This window comes from Colletes gigas, unplaced genomic scaffold (genome assembly GCF_013123115.1).
Source record: "Colletes gigas isolate AHSC1104 unplaced genomic scaffold, ASM1312311v1 Colletes_gigas_Sc00023, whole genome shotgun sequence".
In the NCBI taxonomy this organism is placed as follows: domain Eukaryota; kingdom Metazoa; phylum Arthropoda; class Insecta; order Hymenoptera; family Colletidae; genus Colletes; species Colletes gigas.
In genome coordinates this window covers 3,919,628-3,938,625 of record NW_025106652.1, presented here as the reverse complement: position 1 = coordinate 3,938,625, position 18,998 = coordinate 3,919,628, and positions in this window count along the sequence as shown.

The window sequence follows — 18,998 nt, the reverse complement described above, 5'->3', positions numbered from 1 at the left end:
AGGGGATAACTTTATGACACAACCAGAGGAGAAAATCATGACACAATGAAAGGATTTACTGTAATCGTTATTCGTTAGCATCGTTAAACTCTTCGCGGGATCAAAAAGCAAAATTAAAGTTGATTTATTTGCTCAACGTAAGGATTGTACCTTATAGATAAAAAGCAATATTCTTGGTTGTAAAAACACGGCAGACCGGGGCGTTTTGTCTCGGATATGCTAAAAAACTCTATCGAATATTCCTTCCGTCTTCTTGCTTAAAAGTGGAAGGATAGAAATCGAACAAATAAAGCAAACAACTGTGTTTCGTTCGCTATCGCTGTTTTTCATTCTCATTTCCGATGTATTCCGAGTTTCACTCGTGTGCGCTTAATTCACGAAACACCAACACCGTTAACTGCATCTGACAAGGTTTACCAAGCACAACTCATAACTCGTCCTCGGGTCGGTTCCAATATGATCCGATCGCTGATTTCTTGTTTGCTACGGAGCATTGTTATCCAAGCATTATCCAACGTGACGAGCACTCGAGGTAAACAGAATCACGCGACTTTAACGAAATCTCGACAGCGTACCACGACAGAAACGTAAACGATAACGTTGCATTATTTAATCTTCAAAATAATATTTTTGGATCTTTACATCAGGTCTTTTACTCTCTCGAACATTTGAAACATTAATGGAGAAATCGAAGATTTATTTATAATGAAAGAAAATGGTGGAAGTAAATTTTGCTTTGATAGGATCTATCTAAATAACAAATATACCAATTTTAATTAAAAAAAATTTAATGTCTCCCTTTTTCGTTTATTACGAAACATTTGATTCGTTCGTGTTCGAGAAAGTAGCGCTTAATTCTTTATCTGAACTACGTGTAGACCTATTCGTTAAATAAAAAAATATTATATAATAATAACGTCGATACGCTTCGCACGACGTTCGCTTCGAATCGATTAACGGTTTTGTTTTCAGACGGAAAGCCGCGTCGCAACTTTGTGGATTAACGATATATTGCGTTGCGGATCTCCCGGTTTCTCGCTGCCTCTTTCTGATCTGCTCCGTATTTTCATTTTACAAACTCCCGTCGCGTAGCAATCACGTCGCTCAACATGCACCAACACGTACAAAGCTTGCTTGCTTTAGTGTTTGCCGTGCGAAAAGCTCCGCGAACTAGATTTATTTTCATCGTGGTTGCCAAAACTCCAACGCAGAATTAAGTAAAAGTGTATCAAGCGAATCCCAGTGACTTATTCGGTCAGAACCATTGTCTATGAATGTTTTTACAAATTTTTAAAAATTAAAAGATCGATATTTCTGTTATTGGAAGATAATGCAGAATGCAAACGAATCGTCCAGGCGGCCAGTCGCGAATGTCCCTGTACGCTGATTTTGAACAGACAGGTGTAGCGAAATAGCCTAAACGCGATTCCCCGTAAGCTATCAGTTATTCCAATTAACGTTCTGCCGGGACGGTATCTTATTTGAGATTGTCCGTGGTCTCGGATTCGGATACGCAGGTAATCCTGTCGGTGTATTTTATAGAACCTCCGGTAGACGAAGAATTTGCGTTGATACATATTCATACGTCATCCGTGGCCCGAGGTTTGCCCAACGAATCACCCTCATCGACGGCGCGTGCACAGCGCAGCGCAATCCGTCTTGTTTAACGCGATGAATTGGCGACCATAAAGACGGATGAATATCATGAAAAAAAAAGCAACGCCCGCACACGGTGGACTTAGCGCAACAAGTGCGTAAACGTCTCTTTAGCGGTTAATTTACGCGCATATCTGAGGGGATTTATGGCGGCCGATGCGCGCCGCAACGAGGCATCTGTTCCAAAAAACAATTCCTGGAATAATCAGAGACTAGCGACAGGACCAACCATTAATAATAAATAAAGTCCTTCGAGAATAAACCTAGGAAATAATATATGTAATCGTTTTTCTTGCTGTCACGCGTATTTATATTTTCTTTTTACTTTGCAAGAAAAGTTGAGAATCTAATAACCGAGTTAAATATCAAAAAATTTGGATCTCTTTTTGAGTATTGGAAGAAACTCTTTGTATGTGTTTATGATGATACGATTGTGTTTGAACAATTAAATAGATTTTCATACAATGTGACGTAATAAACTTGGACAAACGTATAACACAAATTTTTCCATTGAGAATTCAATATTCAATTTCACACAAAAGGTTAAACAAATACCTTCTCTATCCTCTTCGATAAAGAAAAAATTAAATGAATTCTTATTCACCGCGCATTTCTTTTGTCTCGATCCTAATTGTGCATACTTTTTACTCGGTTTCCGTCCATTGTCAACAATTTTCACGCGTTGAACGTTTCAATTAATATATTTATGCGAATGCTACTTTGTTGAAATAATTACTTTTTTTTAGTTAAAATAACACAAAAGCGACGCGTCGGAGAATATTGCAACGCATTCGTCTTTGTTTGTCCCGCCATTCAGTAAATATTTCAATAGGAAATTTAGAAAAATATTTCAATCTTTTTCGTTTTGTGGACCGTTTCCACTGAATCTTTCGTGTTTTAAAAGAGGAAACAAACGATAAAACGACAATAATGATTATAACAATAATTGTAACCATCCAAACTAAATACGTTTTGTATTTTTGTTGTAGTCCTCGCAAAAAAATAATTTTCTTCGCTATTTAATACATCAATTCGGATAAAAAATTCGTACAAAATTGGTAACAAATACCTCTAATTATCTATATCAATTTGATGTTCCTGAACCTTGTCATTTCAATTACAAACGATTAATTTCAATTTCAAAAATGTATGCATCAAAATATTTTTTCATAAGCGAAAAAGAACTGTAAAAGAATTTCGTGCAGCACAGTACCGAGCCGTAAAATATTATTTAATCGTATAAATCCGCGAAAAGACCGATCGAAGTTAAAACTTTTACAGTAGGACAAGCAACGTCTTCCGTGTCTCGTTTCCCGATAAGTTCATAGTACCGATATCCGAAAACCTTGTCGAGAATTGTTTATCGTAATACGTAGCCCCCTTAACGCGACGTTCAACCATCGTCGCGTGTTCCTGCGTTTCCTAATTATGTCGGGGAAACTTTGAACAATATCGCGCGCAAGATACAAATTTCAGTGTCTACCAGCACCTCCAAACCGATTTCGAGAGTAAATCTGCCGGCATGCGTCGCGGCTTCGAAGAAAATTAAACGTCAGCGCGAGAGCAGAGAGCGTACGGAAACTCGCGAATCTAGGTTTTACAACGAACGTACGGGGTCATTGATATGTCATCGAACGAGCACGGTTTTCGAAACTTTCTATCGATTAGAATCGACGGTTCCTTAATCCTGTTTGACATTTATCACTCTCGGGTGTGTCAAGAATCAAACAGAAAAAAGCACAAGCATTTCATGACAATGCGGGGTGCTATCTGTTGTCACGAGAATGAATCACCGTGTGAGATCGTCCGTCCACATTCCCAACAATTCTCGATACTCCCACGCTGGGGACAAAAAACGTTTTCTTTCCGACAAACGATTTTCCTTTTTCGAAAAAAAATTATTTTAATCTCTGCCTTCTGTTTTAAATACACGTTAGTAGTGTTTCTTTTTCAAAATTCATTATTCCTTCTATTTATCAATAATAATACTAATTGAGGGAAAATGTCGTTTAATAGAAAGTTCCTGCAAATTAAGCAGCCTATACTTTCTGTCGAAACATAAAGAATAACCAGACAAAATTTTATCGGGATCAGATTAAAATGGTAGGAGTTATAGACAATTCACAAACCTATAGATTGTATAACAGTATAAATGTATTATATTTATTTCCTGTAATTTTTTTTTCATCTCGAAAGCGAAGTAGTTTTCTGGGAACTTTACAAATTTGGAAAATTCTTAGACGGAATATTCGAGCTTAGAATTCTGTATTTGAGTTCTTTGTAAATCGTAAATAAAAGTTGTCCCTTTTCTGGGTTAAATTTGTTAACGGCGCTTGCTTTAACCGTATTCACGATCCCCGTCAGTTACAAATAAATGTCTGTTTAAATTCCTTAAAAAGTGATGTTGAACCAAGAGAGCCCCCATCGTTTTACTCTCGTCGAGCTTAAGGAGCTCTTACGCTCTCACGTCAGGGATTGCAGACACATTTCACGAGTCTACCGTTCGTATGTGAATTTGACAAATTGATCTCCAGCGAGTAAAACCAAAGATAGAGAACTCCGGAGGTCGTACAGACCGCACGCATGCAATTCAAACTCAAGCACATGTATAAGCTATAGTTTGTAATAACTCACCTTACACAATAGGATCCGTGCAATTAACATAACAGCTATACTATTTTCTAAAAGATTCTCAGAATATTTTTTTGTTTCAAACACAATAATATTTCCCTCTTAAATATTTTATATTTTCACGAGAGCATTACCAATTCATCTCGATCTGATTATTTTTAATTATAAGTAATACGAATCAATATCGAAATTCAATATTCTATTAGTAATAATCTCACGAAGATATAATGACGAATATAGAAATATTATTTGGGGTTAGTTTCGAAACTTTTCTCTTTAAAATATTTAATTTCATTAATTGATTTTTTTCAAAATAATTTCTTCTCATCGAAAAGCACGGTCGAATGTTCAAACATACGATATCGCTTCTCGGTTGAGATCATTACAATTTAATCCAAACTTTATCTGGCAGGAATAATTTGTACGAAGGAAACCAACTGCGAAATTTAATTATAGGAATATACCGTGTATACTTAAATACAGCGGTAAACATTTAATGGTTTTTGTTAGGTGTGCACAGGATGAAATTACGTCGGAAATATCGATTTCATTAGTGGCGCGATGAATGTTCGCAAATACATATCGATGTGTTATTTAATAATTTGCCGCAAAACACGTTAACATTGAATATTGGCGACACATACTGTATTATTTTCAATAGGGGCAATTATTCTAAGTACATCGCTCGAAAACGAAATGAATGGATACACAATGTGCTTAACTGAGTTGTTACGTCACAATCGTCTTTATCTTTTCGAATTGAGAACATAAAGAAAAATGCAAAACGTATCACAGTCGACGGAAAAGAAAATTTTAAATAATTCTATTTGAATAAATTCCTTCGTTTCTATTTCTTTGCAGCCCCTGCTATAGTGTATCGTTCTGCCATCAAACGCTCTATCTATTTTTCATCGACGTTTACTCGATCCTTCTCCTAAAAAACTGCATTTACACATATCCTAGACAATTCTTTTGTCCTTTTTGCGATCGTACCATAATTTACAGGGGGGTTACCACTCGCCTGTAAATCGTGTGTTCGCAGTTCAAGATCGGAACAAGTATGCACGGACACGACTCCTCCAGTATCGGAAGCTGAGCAAGAAACGGACAAAAAAATTACACGCTAACGCGAAATTGATTTACGAGGCAGAACGATAGAATCGTAGGGTGGAGAGAGAAGCGACCGGTTCGACGTTCGTTGCAACTCTATTAGCTGCTAACTCGGTAAGATAAAGGCCGAAACATGGATACGTGCTCGTTTACGATTCAGAACGAAAGAGTTTTTATGCTTTATGGTTGGATCACGGCGATAGATACTAAACGTCATCCAGATTCGTAGCAGCTAACGGCACGGTTGCTCTGTTTGCGCGTCGTGTATCAAAACCGGCTACCAGCCGCGTGCTAGGGCGGCGTCATGCTCCGCGAATAGCCTGTGTTCATAATTTACGAGTATTTCTTTTCATAAATCTTTCGGGCAAACGTGCCGCCCCACTGGGAAACGCCGACTCCCGAGTCTGTCACCGCGTCTTCTCAGATTTTCTTGTCGCGAGAACGTAGCGTGCGCGGATTTGTTAATTTGTTGCACGTCTGTTCTAAGACTGAACTCCTAGCAGCACTGTATCAACGGTTAACCCTCCGTTAGTCGCTCGAGCGAGAGTAACGTATTGTATACAGTCGCGCGGAGAGCAGTTCTTAATCCGTTCTTTGTTTTCTGAATATTTTTGTGAGAATATTACTGAAATAGTATTTTTAACTCGTTCGTATTCAAGTTTGAAAGAATCGGAATATTGAGGGTAAACCGAGATCTCGGATCTTTCGAGGTGCTCGGATGTTTCGAAATTCTCGAATGCACGATTTGAAACGAGAGTTCTGAGAGAAACATGGGAATCTTGAATCGTACACCGAGATCTCGGATATTTCGAGATTCTCAAATACATACGTGGATTTCGAACGTTTCGAGATTCTCAAATATAAACTAGAATTTAATAATAACAATTGACAACGAATATTCTGTTACTCAATCTTTGATCAAAAATATACCAAAGAGCTCAAGAGTATGAAATTGAAGAAACAGTGCAAGAGTAAAACTAGAAAACAATTAAATTACATTACTTATTTAGGTGCTCGGATGTTTCGAGGTTCTCGAATGTACGATTTGAAACGAGAGTTCTGAGAGAAATATAGGTATCTTGAATCGTACACCGAGGTCTCGGATCTTTCGAAGTGCTCGGATGTTTCGAGGTTCTCGAATGTGTACGATTTGAAACAAGAGTTCTGAGAGAAACATGGGAATCTTGAATCGTTCACCCAGATCTCGGATATTTCGAGATTCTCGAATACATACCTGGATTTCGAACGTTTCGAGATTCTCAAATATAAACTAGAATTTAATAATAACAATTGACAACGAATATTCTGTTACTCAATCTTTGATCAAAAGTATACCAAAGAGCCCAAGAGTATAAAATTGAAGAAACAGTGCAAGAGTAAAACTAGAAAACAATTAAATTACATTACTTATTGACATAGTAGATTACGTTTGAGAATCTCGAAACTTCTGTGCGTCTTGGAAGATACGGCATCTCGTTTTACATTCGAGATTTTCGTTTTCTGGATCCTGGACATTTCTCACCATATGCATGTATCACACTGTCAGAGATTTCACGAGAACACACTTTTAACGAACCGAAATTTATTTTAAACTTAACACTAAACGCTAAGTAAGGTTTTGACCTTTAGAGACGTATTGTCAGCTCGACGATTTCCGTAAAACTGTGTTTAGCAGCGTTACCGTCCCGTTCCCACTCCCAAAATCCCCTCTCCATTATCCTTACCTGGCGTGGAAATTTACGCCAATAATACAATATTCGAAAGAAGAAATTTAAAATTTAAAAATGTATTATTAAGAAATTAAAAATTGTTTAATCTGAAATTTCAAAACAAAATTGTTTACGAGTCCAAAATCGATCACGACTTCATTACTTTTACATAATTGAATAAAGCCTCTCGAGGGAATACTTTAAAACAGACCTGGACAAAATATCATTTAAATAACAGATAGCCAATAATACCGCTGTACAGCAATTCGTTCCTGACAGTTAACCGATTGCACATTAAAGTTTCCATCTGTTCGACGTGAAATATTTAATTCCACGATCGAAACTTCAATCTTCATTCCTCCAACGGTAGTTAAACGATTGTTCATCTATTATTCATTATGAAAAAGTATCTAAATAAGAATTAAGAAATGTTTTATCGAAAGTTTTCTAAGCAGGATGCTGGCACTTAATGGGTTTAATCCGTGACAGAAACGTGGGCTCCGTTGTTTCGCATGTGGTCTGATAAAAATGCTTTTTCTTCCATTGCAGCGAGCGAGGAGCCAGTGGATCGCGTGACGAGCGCAAGATACTTTATATCGAACGGAATGCCGTCCATTATCGTTAATTCTCGTTTGAATTTCAAGGAGCGCCGGCGAAAAGTCGAATGAGAACGGAACGGGGAAAGTACCCCGCGAGTATGCGAACCGTGAATTAGGCCAGTGATGAAATTCTCTCCTCGCTAGAGGACCGTCGGGGTTGTAACTTTCAATCAAGTCGAGTTTACGATGCACACGTGCGAAGTCTGTTATTTTTTTACGTTTGTTTTATTGGAAAATGTCAATTATCGTTTTTACAACGTCTGCTAAACTGCGAGCAGATCTGTGGTTCGCAGTGAAAACTGATGAATGTGTCGTAACCTTCCTACCTTAGCCAAAACACATAGCTTTTCGAACAAACATCTGCACATTTAGAAAAACTAGTCTAAGTTTGTCAATCTTAAGAAAAATAGACCTCTAAAAATTTCTAAAATTCTAAAAATCTAAAAATCTAAAAATTTGAGAACGTTTCGACTTAAATTCGAGTCATTTTGAGTCTGAGAACGAAAATAAGAAAATGTATCAAATTGAAGAGAAAAAAATGTTTGTGTAAATAATGATACAAAAGGAAGGGGGATTTATAAACTATTATTTAAAGAAACGAACGATTCCTCATGTTTATATTTAACTTGTAGAATAAGACTGAATAAAGAGCAAAGTTGAGCGGATTTTATTCGTGACATTTATGAAGCATAGACGGAAATTAGTTCACCAATGAACGTAAAATTTGTATTCGAATCTGTTTTCTGCTCGACTACGAGCTATTGCACGAAAGTGGAAAACTTTCTGCTTCCTCTACTAATTTCCATGTTGCAGCACTTTCAAAATTTCTGCAAATGCCAACAGAGATTCCAAAGATACTGTTCTAGTAGTTACAGTCGCGGAGGAAATTGCAAATTTTCCAGCTAACCTTGTCTTTGTGACAATTGCTTCTCAGCCAAAATTTGAAGTCACTATTAATCAAATAGAATATTTATTTTACAGGATAATAAACTGAAATTGCAAAGAAATAATGCAAAATATAATCTCTTTACTGAAATAATCTTGAGAACTTTGTTTCTTCGAAATATCTTGGAAAACTGTAATATTTTCCGACGAGCACAGACACAGAATATTTAACGTAGTAGTACCAGTTAGAATTTTAATTTTTTACAGCTTCAAAAGATCTTGTACAAAGTTATTATTCTGCTCGTTGAATCGTAATATGTTGCTTATAACAGAAATGAAATAATTTTCTAAAATTTGTTGATTTCTTGCTTTTTATAATATCACTCCTCGATCGTTTCTTAGCATATTTCAAATATAATTGTCAAAATATTTGCCATTTTTAAATCCTCGTAGGGAACACAGTAAACTACATCGAATTGAAAAAAACCTACACGTTGGTCTGATATTTTACAGTTCAAACTTCCATGATAAAATTCGAAGACGGGACAGTGAGATTTAAACGAACTCGAATCGGTTTAATTCGTTGTCACTCCTCGATCATTTCTCAGCATTTTTTAAATATAATCATCAAAGTATTTACCATTTTTAAATCCTCGTAGGGAACACAGTAAACTACGTCGAATCGAGAGAAACTTACACGTTGGTCTGATATTTTACAGTTCAAACTTCCATGATAAAATTCGAAGACGGGACAGTGAGATTTAAACGAACTCGAATCGGTTTAATTCGTTGTCACTCCTCGATCATTTCTCAGCATTTATTAAATATAATCATCAAAGTATTTACCATTTTTAAATCCTCGTAGGGAACACAGTAAACTACGTCGAATCGAGAGAAACTTACACGTTGGTCTGATATCTTACAGTTCAAACTTCCATGATAAAATTCAAAGACGGAACAGTAAGATTTAAACGAACTCGAATCGGTTTAATTCGTTGTCACTGTTCGATCATTTCTCACCATTTTTTAAACATAATCATCAAAATATTTGCCATTTTTAAATCCTCGTAGAGAATACAGTAAACTACGTCAAATCGAGAGAAACTTACACGTTGGTCTGATATTTTACAGTTCAAGCTTCGATGATAAAATTCAAAGACGGAACAGTAAGATTTAAACGAACTCGAATCGGTTCGGTTCGTTGTCCGTGCAGTATGCTCCCGTCTTCCGAGCACTTAAGTCAATCTCGGCCAAATTCCGCGCGTTTCGCGGAGCCCGATACTGACATCAGACGAACGGTGGAAAGCCTCGTGAATTTTACATGTAGCGAGCGCCGGGATAGTCGGCGCTCCATTGGAAAATATCGGGACGCCAAGTGAAACGACGCAAAGTCGAGTCTGCGTCAATAGGAATTTTATTACCGCGTCACTTCGTTCGCGTATAGATGTCCGTGAACCGAGAGAAACCCTCGAAGCACGTAAAATCTGTACACGTGACACGCGGCGAAGTATCGCAAACGCTGTTGCACAGCTTAAGATTAATGACGGTTTCGAGCAGCTTACAAGTAGGTTCCAAGTCCGATCAGCCAGATCTGAACCCTCCAGATTCCAACCTAACCCAAACCGAACCTAACCTCCCTCAATATTTTACGCCAGTGGTTGCCAAACCTTAGAAACCGTACATCGCCTATTGGAAATGCTCGAGATTATAGTTTGGGCATCGATCGTTTCGTAACTGAATACCAGACTGCGGTTGTTTATGCGTTTATAGGAAATTTTAATTCTCAGTAAACTACAGAATGCGTTTAACATGAACAAATATAAAAAATACTATTATATTTAGGGGTTGAGACAACCTTCTACAAAGCTCCCATTTCAAACAAATTTCAGGACAACAAAAATTGAATTTAGGAAATATACGTGCGGCGCTGCTTTGCTGAGGGTAGGAACTCGATGGAATCTCGTAGGAGGACAGAAAAGGAAAGGAGGGGGCGCGTTTCGTCCAGGCCTGCTAGTGGATTCATCAGTAAGGCTTCCTAGCAGGCCCTGCCTTAGATGACTGGGATATTGGGAAGTCGTTCGAGAAATGTATGTATAGCAACTGAAGAGTCTGTCGAGCGCTTGTGAGAGCGCAACCCCTCTGGTGGCGAGCATGGGAGGCGACGCCACATACGAATAAAATTTAAGTTACAGGTGTTTATATGCTTTCGTGTAAAAAAGGAATATTCTTGTATTTTTAGAAGTCACGTCAGAAAATTGCATTTAGTATTGCTACTTATTCGTATTTTTTCACCCTTATTATTTAATATCCCAACCTATGTATTCACCAGCATACTATTCATGTCAACATATTTAACAAGAATTCTACAATGGAATTGATTGTACATTTACTGATGTGATAATGAAAATAAAAAACTAGTTCGTATTAATAAAGTCTCTCGGAGTGGAAAGGGTTAATAAAAATATGAATATCCGTAAACATCCGCAGTGTACCGATTACCTAATCTATTATTTGCCCCTCTTTCGTGAAGATAATAGTAACTATAACTTGGTTATTGCACCAAATATAGTTTCAATTTTTAAAATAGGAAAATTGTTCTTTTGTATTGTTGCGAGCTTCCTTGTCTACGTTCCTGCTCATTCAGCTCTAATCGCTATTATTCTCCTCTCTGTAATATAACTATCAAGGTAAAGCAAGCGTTAGTTGCTCATCAATCATAAGTTAACGTCTTTACGACACGCAAGTATCGAATAAACTTTATAATCACTATATTCCAACTGCAACTACCACGCTTGAATCGCTTAATTATTCGTCGCGAATTATTTTGTATCAAGCAATTTGTTAAAGTCTTTTGATCGTGTATAAAGAACGTTGAATTTATTTTTTACGTTAAAAAATTGAAGTTCTGCCAGCACGTTATCGATTATAGTTAAGAGCAGCATATATTTGAATCTCGTAGATTGCATATGTATACTAAATATTAATTAAAATGACGCGCTGTTCGTGCAGAATAGAATAATGTTATTAATACTTCTGTATGTAGGAATGAAAATTATTATTATTATTTGTAGCTGGGTGCAATTATTCTCTATGTCTATCTATAAGAAACAATGATTACATTTTTTCTTAGCTCTACCTTTAATCTATTAACAACAAAAGTTAAATTGAAAGATATTCGTTCAATCTTTGTTTTGTCTAAAAACTTAAAGAAAGACTGAAAATAAGAAAATGGCCATGAATATAACGTTGAAATAAATAATTGAGAACGAAAAGTGGACTAATGGAAGAAAAACTGTTATAATGCAGGAAAAAGAAAATCTGAAAAAGAGCTGAAGACAAATGGAAGAAACGAGAGATCAAAAAAGCAGGGGACAGGAAAGCTGGCTGACTATTCAAGACGAGCGAAGGAAACAAGAAAAGGAGGAAGTTGCTAATATAAAGACACAATATAATATCGTAACAGTAAGAAAACAAGACGTACATAAATAATGAAGTCACCGCGTTGCATCATTTTCAAGAAATCATTTACGAAGATAACTGATTAAAAATAAATTTTGGACGAAAGTGATCTCGAATTTTATCGACTCCAGTTCAAGCAACAGTAAAAGAAATTACAGTGGTCGATACTGGAGGACCACTTCCTAATCGCTCGATTTATTTCATAATTTCCTGGTACTGATTTTCGCACACGTACTTTCTAATCTACAAATGTTCGTTCATACCATTTGCTTTTAGAGCAGTCCATGTGGTTGAGAACTTGTGGCCCCTCTGTGGTATGCATACAAGAAACTTACACTGTCGTGCATAATTTCTGTGCATACGTGTGTTTCGAAGTTCACGATTGTGTGTACTTCGGAAACAGGGTCAAACGGAGTATAGGTTTACAGGAATTATTTTTCTATTTTAACTATTACTTTTTCATTCGTTTCTTTCCAGCTGGCGATGCATCGAAATGGAACCATCTGCTTTTATTGGCTGGCCATGGAGCTTACTAATTAATCCAATAACCATTAAACAGTCAAGGTTATTCAAGGTGAATATTTTCAGAATTGTCCCAAATATACAAATTCAATTACCAACGTTTCGTACCGATAATTATAAACGATAGACAGGAATTCGTAGAATGTTGAACTATCGTGCATACCTTTAATAATACTTGTATATCGCGCTTTAGTACGCTGTTGTTACGAGGTTTATGAACAGCATCAGATTAGATGTTCAGCGGAATCGCGGATACTATGCTGGTATTGGGAGAATCTAGGGAAAATTATCGCGCGGCAACACGATTATATCGCGAACGATACCCCAAACCGACGGCACCCGAATCATTCCGTGATTCGGAATTCCGTTATTCGTGTCCGACAAGGACATTTGCAACACCATAAAGCACGTTCGTTCGAAGATCTGCAAATTACAGTTGCGGAACCGGGTAACGATGGATCCGCATCTTAGCACTTGCAACGTAGACAATTACTGCTATATGCCACGATCCACGTTTTCGAGAATATCGAGATGGAACGCGATCCACCCTCGTCACGTTACGTTGCATTAAGCGTTAAACGATCCAGATCACGTTATAGTTATAGCTGATCGCGATTTTAAGCAAATCTAACAAAATTTCTAGGGTTTCCGTATGTCGTACAAATTATTTTTTTTTGTAAGAATATACGTTTAATAGTAAAATTCAATTTACGGGCTGGTATCGGTGGTATTTTCAACGAGTGTATAAAATTTTTCCGAGTAAAAATATCTCCAAACAGGACCATCTTTGGTATTTCGTAATTGGAAGTCGAAAGAATTTAAGTAACGTGTAATTGAAAATAGTGGATGGAAAAATTTCGTTGATCGGTAGGCGATACCATGATGAAAATATTTAGAAAAATATGACAGTTTAAATTTTCAGTAGTGAATAATTTATGAGCTAAACCCCAGATTGAGATAAAGTAAATCGTTTTTGGGAAGAATATCGCCACACTCGATGCAACAATACGACTATTGTTTCAAAATATACAGGGTGTTCGGCTATCCCTGGGAAAAATTTTAATGAGGTATTCTACAGAGCAAAATACGATGAAAATCAAGAATACAAATTTGTTGATGGAGGCTTCGTTAAAAAGTTATTAACGTTTAAAGTTCCATCCATACTGAATTTTTTTTCTCGAAAATACCTAGGATTTCGGGAGTATGTCTGTTCACCAAAAATAATTGTAATTGACCCCCGCAACCGAAAATAATTTTTTCAGAACAGTTTGAAATTTTTTTGTCGTCGAAAAATTTGGGCACCTAATTAGATTTTCGGTAAGGAATTTTTTTCTTGAAAGTGCCTACGATTTCTGGGGTATGTGTAATGACCAAAAATGATTGTAATTGATTCCCGCAACCGCAAATAATTTTTCCAGAACGATTTAAAATTTTTGAATTTAATTATTAATAACTTTTTAACGAAGCCTCAATCAAGAAATTGATATTCTTGATTTTCGTCTTATTTTGGCCTCTAGAATCTCCCATTAAAATTTTTCCCAGGGGTGGCCGAACACCCTGTATAATTATTTGTGTCGAAGTTGGTCAAAGTATGGAATATATGCTTTGTAAAGTATTAAATTAATTTCATGTCAATATTTCTTAATTAAACATTGCTCAGTTATTGTACTCGTGAATTAATTTACAAAACGTTTAGTTTATATACCATACCACTTTTACGAACACATATATCTGTTAATTGAAGAAAAAATCACACTTGGTTGGGAGAATTAGGTGAGCTCCTATTATATGAGCGACCTAGTTATACGAACCTACTAGTTCCCTGACAGATTTATATAAACTGCGCTCTACCGAATATTAATTAGGTTCCTGAATCACTTATGATATAGCAGTTCTCGCGATTATATGCGCACAGTAATATAAACAAGAGTTCAAAAATTAAATTCCCAACATTTTCTTTAAATAAAAAAAAATTTTATTCAAAGAAATCCTCTCATAATTGTACATATTATTTTTACATACTGTAGGATTTAACGAAGAGAATTTATTTGAGTAAAGTGAATTGAACATACATATAATTATATAACCGAATTTAAAGCGTACACACAAACTTTTTACATAAATTAATACTTGGCAACACAAATTACAATCACGTCTGTTTCTCACAATCACTCGTTTCATACTCCTTGTTGTCTCGCTGTCCCTGGTTACCCATTCTTTTACGAATAATAATAAAACACTATCAACCCTTTTTCACATAAATTACCAGTCATAAAACTATAGCGCGGTGCAAATATTCAATAAAAATCTCCTACAATACTAATGTATTATATATTGTTGCGTCGCAGACCCTCGAGCGTCCCGTCGCGACGCAATATAATACGTAGGGTAGGCCCAAGTGTTAGGGCCCAACCACTTGCTCGCCTGTTCATTAGGCAGTTTTCGTCGCCTGGGCAAGTGGTACCCTCAAAGCCAGACGTCGGCTAGGTGGTTGGAGGCGCCGCTCGACCACCCATATTTCCCACATGTTTTCACTTACCCTGGTGTCCTCTTAACCGACTTTCCTTTTCCAGAACAGCCCTATGCATACCTCCACTCCTTTTCCTAGGTCCCAGCCTACATTTTTCCCAATTAGCCAATCCTGATAAACCACTCCCAATTTTCTATTCCGACTCCGGCGTCTCCACCCACCAAAATTAGGTATATAAGGTAGCCCGCGAGCTACGACCACATCACTCTAAAAAATCCGAAAAGGATTACTTCACGCAATAAAGAATTTAAAAACCAACCAGCAAAACTTCTTCGTCGTGAGCCAACCACAACAGTGTTGTCGCGACGATCACGACATATATCATGAGTCGCATATTATATTATTATTGCTATACCAATGTATCACTTCATATGGACACAAAATATTCTTATTACGATCCCTAATCCTGTGATTTTCCTACCAAAATAAATCAGTTTTTTTAAATATTCCGAATTTCTAAATAATTCAATAATGCTCTAATTTTCATGGATTTATAAGACCTTTAAGTTGAAACTTAGTTTAGAACCCTTCGTCTATCGTTCCCAGGGACCACGTCGTGCTATGTCTGGGTCAAGGTCGATTGGTATTCACGTCCCGGAGGAAATGTAAACCCGACCAGTGTCAGAAGACGCAGTTCCGTCGGGAGGATCCGTGTTCTGATGTGGCATCTCCAAGCCAGAACGTTGGTCGTGCATTCTGCTAGCGTAGGAACGTCTCTTAATATAGAAGGGATTCCCCGAGTCAAGGAGAAGAAAGAGCTACTCCACAGGGCCCCCAGAGACCCTAGAGTCGGCCCTATCACATTCATACGACCGAATTGTCGGTCCCACTCGCGTGGAAAAATCTATGGTTTTTAATTGGGATCGGTTTCGTAGCTTTAATTGGGATCTGATGGGGCAATCCAATCCAATCTCAATTCAGAAATGTAACATTTCACCCATTCTGATTCTGTTTGGACCATACCACATTATATACACCACATTCATTCATTTAAATCCTGATACGGTATTGCTCGTATTTATATTTCCAATTAAAAATACCTACAACCTCTTCATTCGAAACACAATTATTACAATGTATAAATTCTTCGTATATTTTTAATTACTGTTATCTATATTAACACTTTGACTGCCGCGTCACCCACACATGGGTGACAGGATTTACCACTACGATATTAAAAAAATTAATTCTCAAGTTACCACGTCGAGGGAAATAAATTTGGATAGAATTTGTGAATTTTAACAAGGTTACAAAAATAAGTACAGAAACAAATTTTAGGTTGTGTAGCTTGCAATGGTCTAAAATTAAAATTGTACTGTTGCGGAATATTATTTGATCTGACAGTGAACTTGTTAAAAGATACAATTACAAAACCAGTTTTCCTTTATCCAGTTGTGAGTATTTTTTGTACAAAGACATTTCTTAATCATTACCAATCTTAGATAACAATACAAATTTGTAAAAATCCATTTCAATTTTTCGTCAAACGTAACTCGTACACGATGAAGAAAAAAAATAGTCCATAGACAATAATAAAGAATGTATATCAATCTCTCCTTTTCTGTCCTATTAATTACCCCAAAAGAATTTGTAGCGCATCCAAAAATTAGAGAAAAGATAAAATCGACATCTTCGTTGATTTCACAGAAAACATTTTGCAACGTTGCATTCGATTTTAATTAACATGGGGGGTGGCTGATATGTACGGTATCGATTCGATATCGTTTCCTGCGCTACTTACTAGAGCGCGCGAGATCGAGACGGCGCGATCGTGCCAGGAAATCTTCGTTTCCTCCAGGAAAGGCCAGAGTCTCATTACGCCGGCAAAACTCTCGCATTTTCCGCTAAATGTCCGTTTCGTATTAATGAACGACTTATCTTCATATTTGCTGTCACCGCGCAGCGCCGGCCGGAGCTCGTTTACGGAAGTTGGCTAGCTGTTAACTATAGTAACTACGGAATTAATTGAGACCCCCGCCGGTCTATCTTGTTATCCGAGTAAATGCTGGATTCTGGTAACTGCTCATCGGTGTCTGAAAACGAGCCGCGATGAGCAGCCTCCGTCTAATTAGAAATGTATGAAGGCAAAGGCGCGAAGAAGGGAGAAAACCTCGCGCGACCGTTCTTCTCGTAATCGCCGGGAGAAATTAGACGCCGCGGTCGGTTTGCAAAATTAACAACCGACACGAATGTTGAAAGAAGGAAAGATCGACTGTGGAAGGAATTTCGAAGTCGTATCGCACTGGACGTTCAACCCTTTGCGGTTCGAGGCTCTTTAATATCTCATTCCGGCAAGTCTGTGCGCAATGCAGCTACTTTTACTTACAATCCACGGATTAGCTCTATTTTTTTATCGTAGCGATAAGAAATCGATACAAAATACGTCCTATGACGTCACCTCCCATGCTCGCCACCAGAGGGGTTGCGTTCTCACAAGCGCTCGATCGACCCCTTAGTTGCTATTGTATACATACAAGGTGTTCGGCCACCTCTGGGAAAAATCTTAATGGGAGATTCTAGAGGCCAAAATAAAATGAAAATCAAGAATATCAATTTCTTGACTCAGACTTCGTTAAAAAATTATTAACAATTAAATTAAAAAATTTCAAATCGTTCTGAAAAAATTATTTTCGGTTGCGGGAGTCAATTACAATTATTTTTGGTGAATAGACATACCTACGAAATCCTACCCACTTTCTAGAAAAAAATTCGAGAATGTGTGAAATTTTACGACGAAAAAAAAAAATTTGAAATCACTCTGGAAAAATTATTTTCGGTTGCGAGGGTCAATTACAATCATTTTTGGTGAATAGACATACTCCCGAAATCCTACGCATTTTTGAGAAAAAAATTCAGTATGGGTGGAACTTTAAACGTTAATAACTTTTTAACGAAGTCTCCATCAACAAATTGGTATTCTTGATTTTCGTCGTATTTTGGCCTGTAGAAGACCCCATTAAAATTTTTCTTAGGAGTGGCCGAGTACCCTGTATACATTCCTCGAACGACTTCCCAATATCCAAGTCGTCTAAGGCAGGGCCTGCTAGAAAACCTTACTGATGAGTCCACTAACAGGCCCGGACGAAACGCGCCCTCTCCTTTCCTTTTCTGTACTCCTACGATTCTCACGAGATCCCTAACTGCAGCGAAGCAGGGCGATAATTGGTAACTCCGACGTGATCAACGTCGTACGAACAATTTTTGTGTACGTGGGTGATGCTAGACGTGGTCAACGTCAACATAAACAATTTTGGTGTACGCGGGTGACGCGCAAAAAGACGCGTTCACGATCAGTCTCGTAAAGACGTTGTTGTGCAGTCCGTAAGAGTCAGTCGGTTAACGACGTGATAGTATCGGAGTTAACATTAATAGAGTTAATAATTTTGGGGTAGATAGTTGGAGTCGTTATTTTAACCACCAGCCCCCTCAATTCTATTATTATTTATAATCGATGTTAATCATCGTACCTTTGATTAACCTGTGCCATTTATTTTTTTTTCTTCGTATTACTTTGAAATTCAACGATTCGTTCAATTTTTGTTTACGATTTAATTCGCGTCGAATCAACAAATATTTACGAAATTGCAAAGTCCAGTTTCTCTTTTAATCGCGTAACGAGATTCCTCGTCGTTTGTAATACGAAAACGCGTTCGATGGCGAAATAATTGCTAAGAGAATAACAGGAATGAAAACTGGACGCTCTCGAATTGGGCCGAATTATTCGTGAAAACTGATGGGTTTGCCAACAACGGAATACGTTGAAATTTGGTTGGCGTACAATTGTTCTGCTCTTGATAAAACATTTTCAATCCTAACAGGATCGACCCGAGTTTTGCAATTAAATTCAATTTTGTTAAACCCTATGTATCCTTTTCGAATTTCGAAGGAACCCTTTTA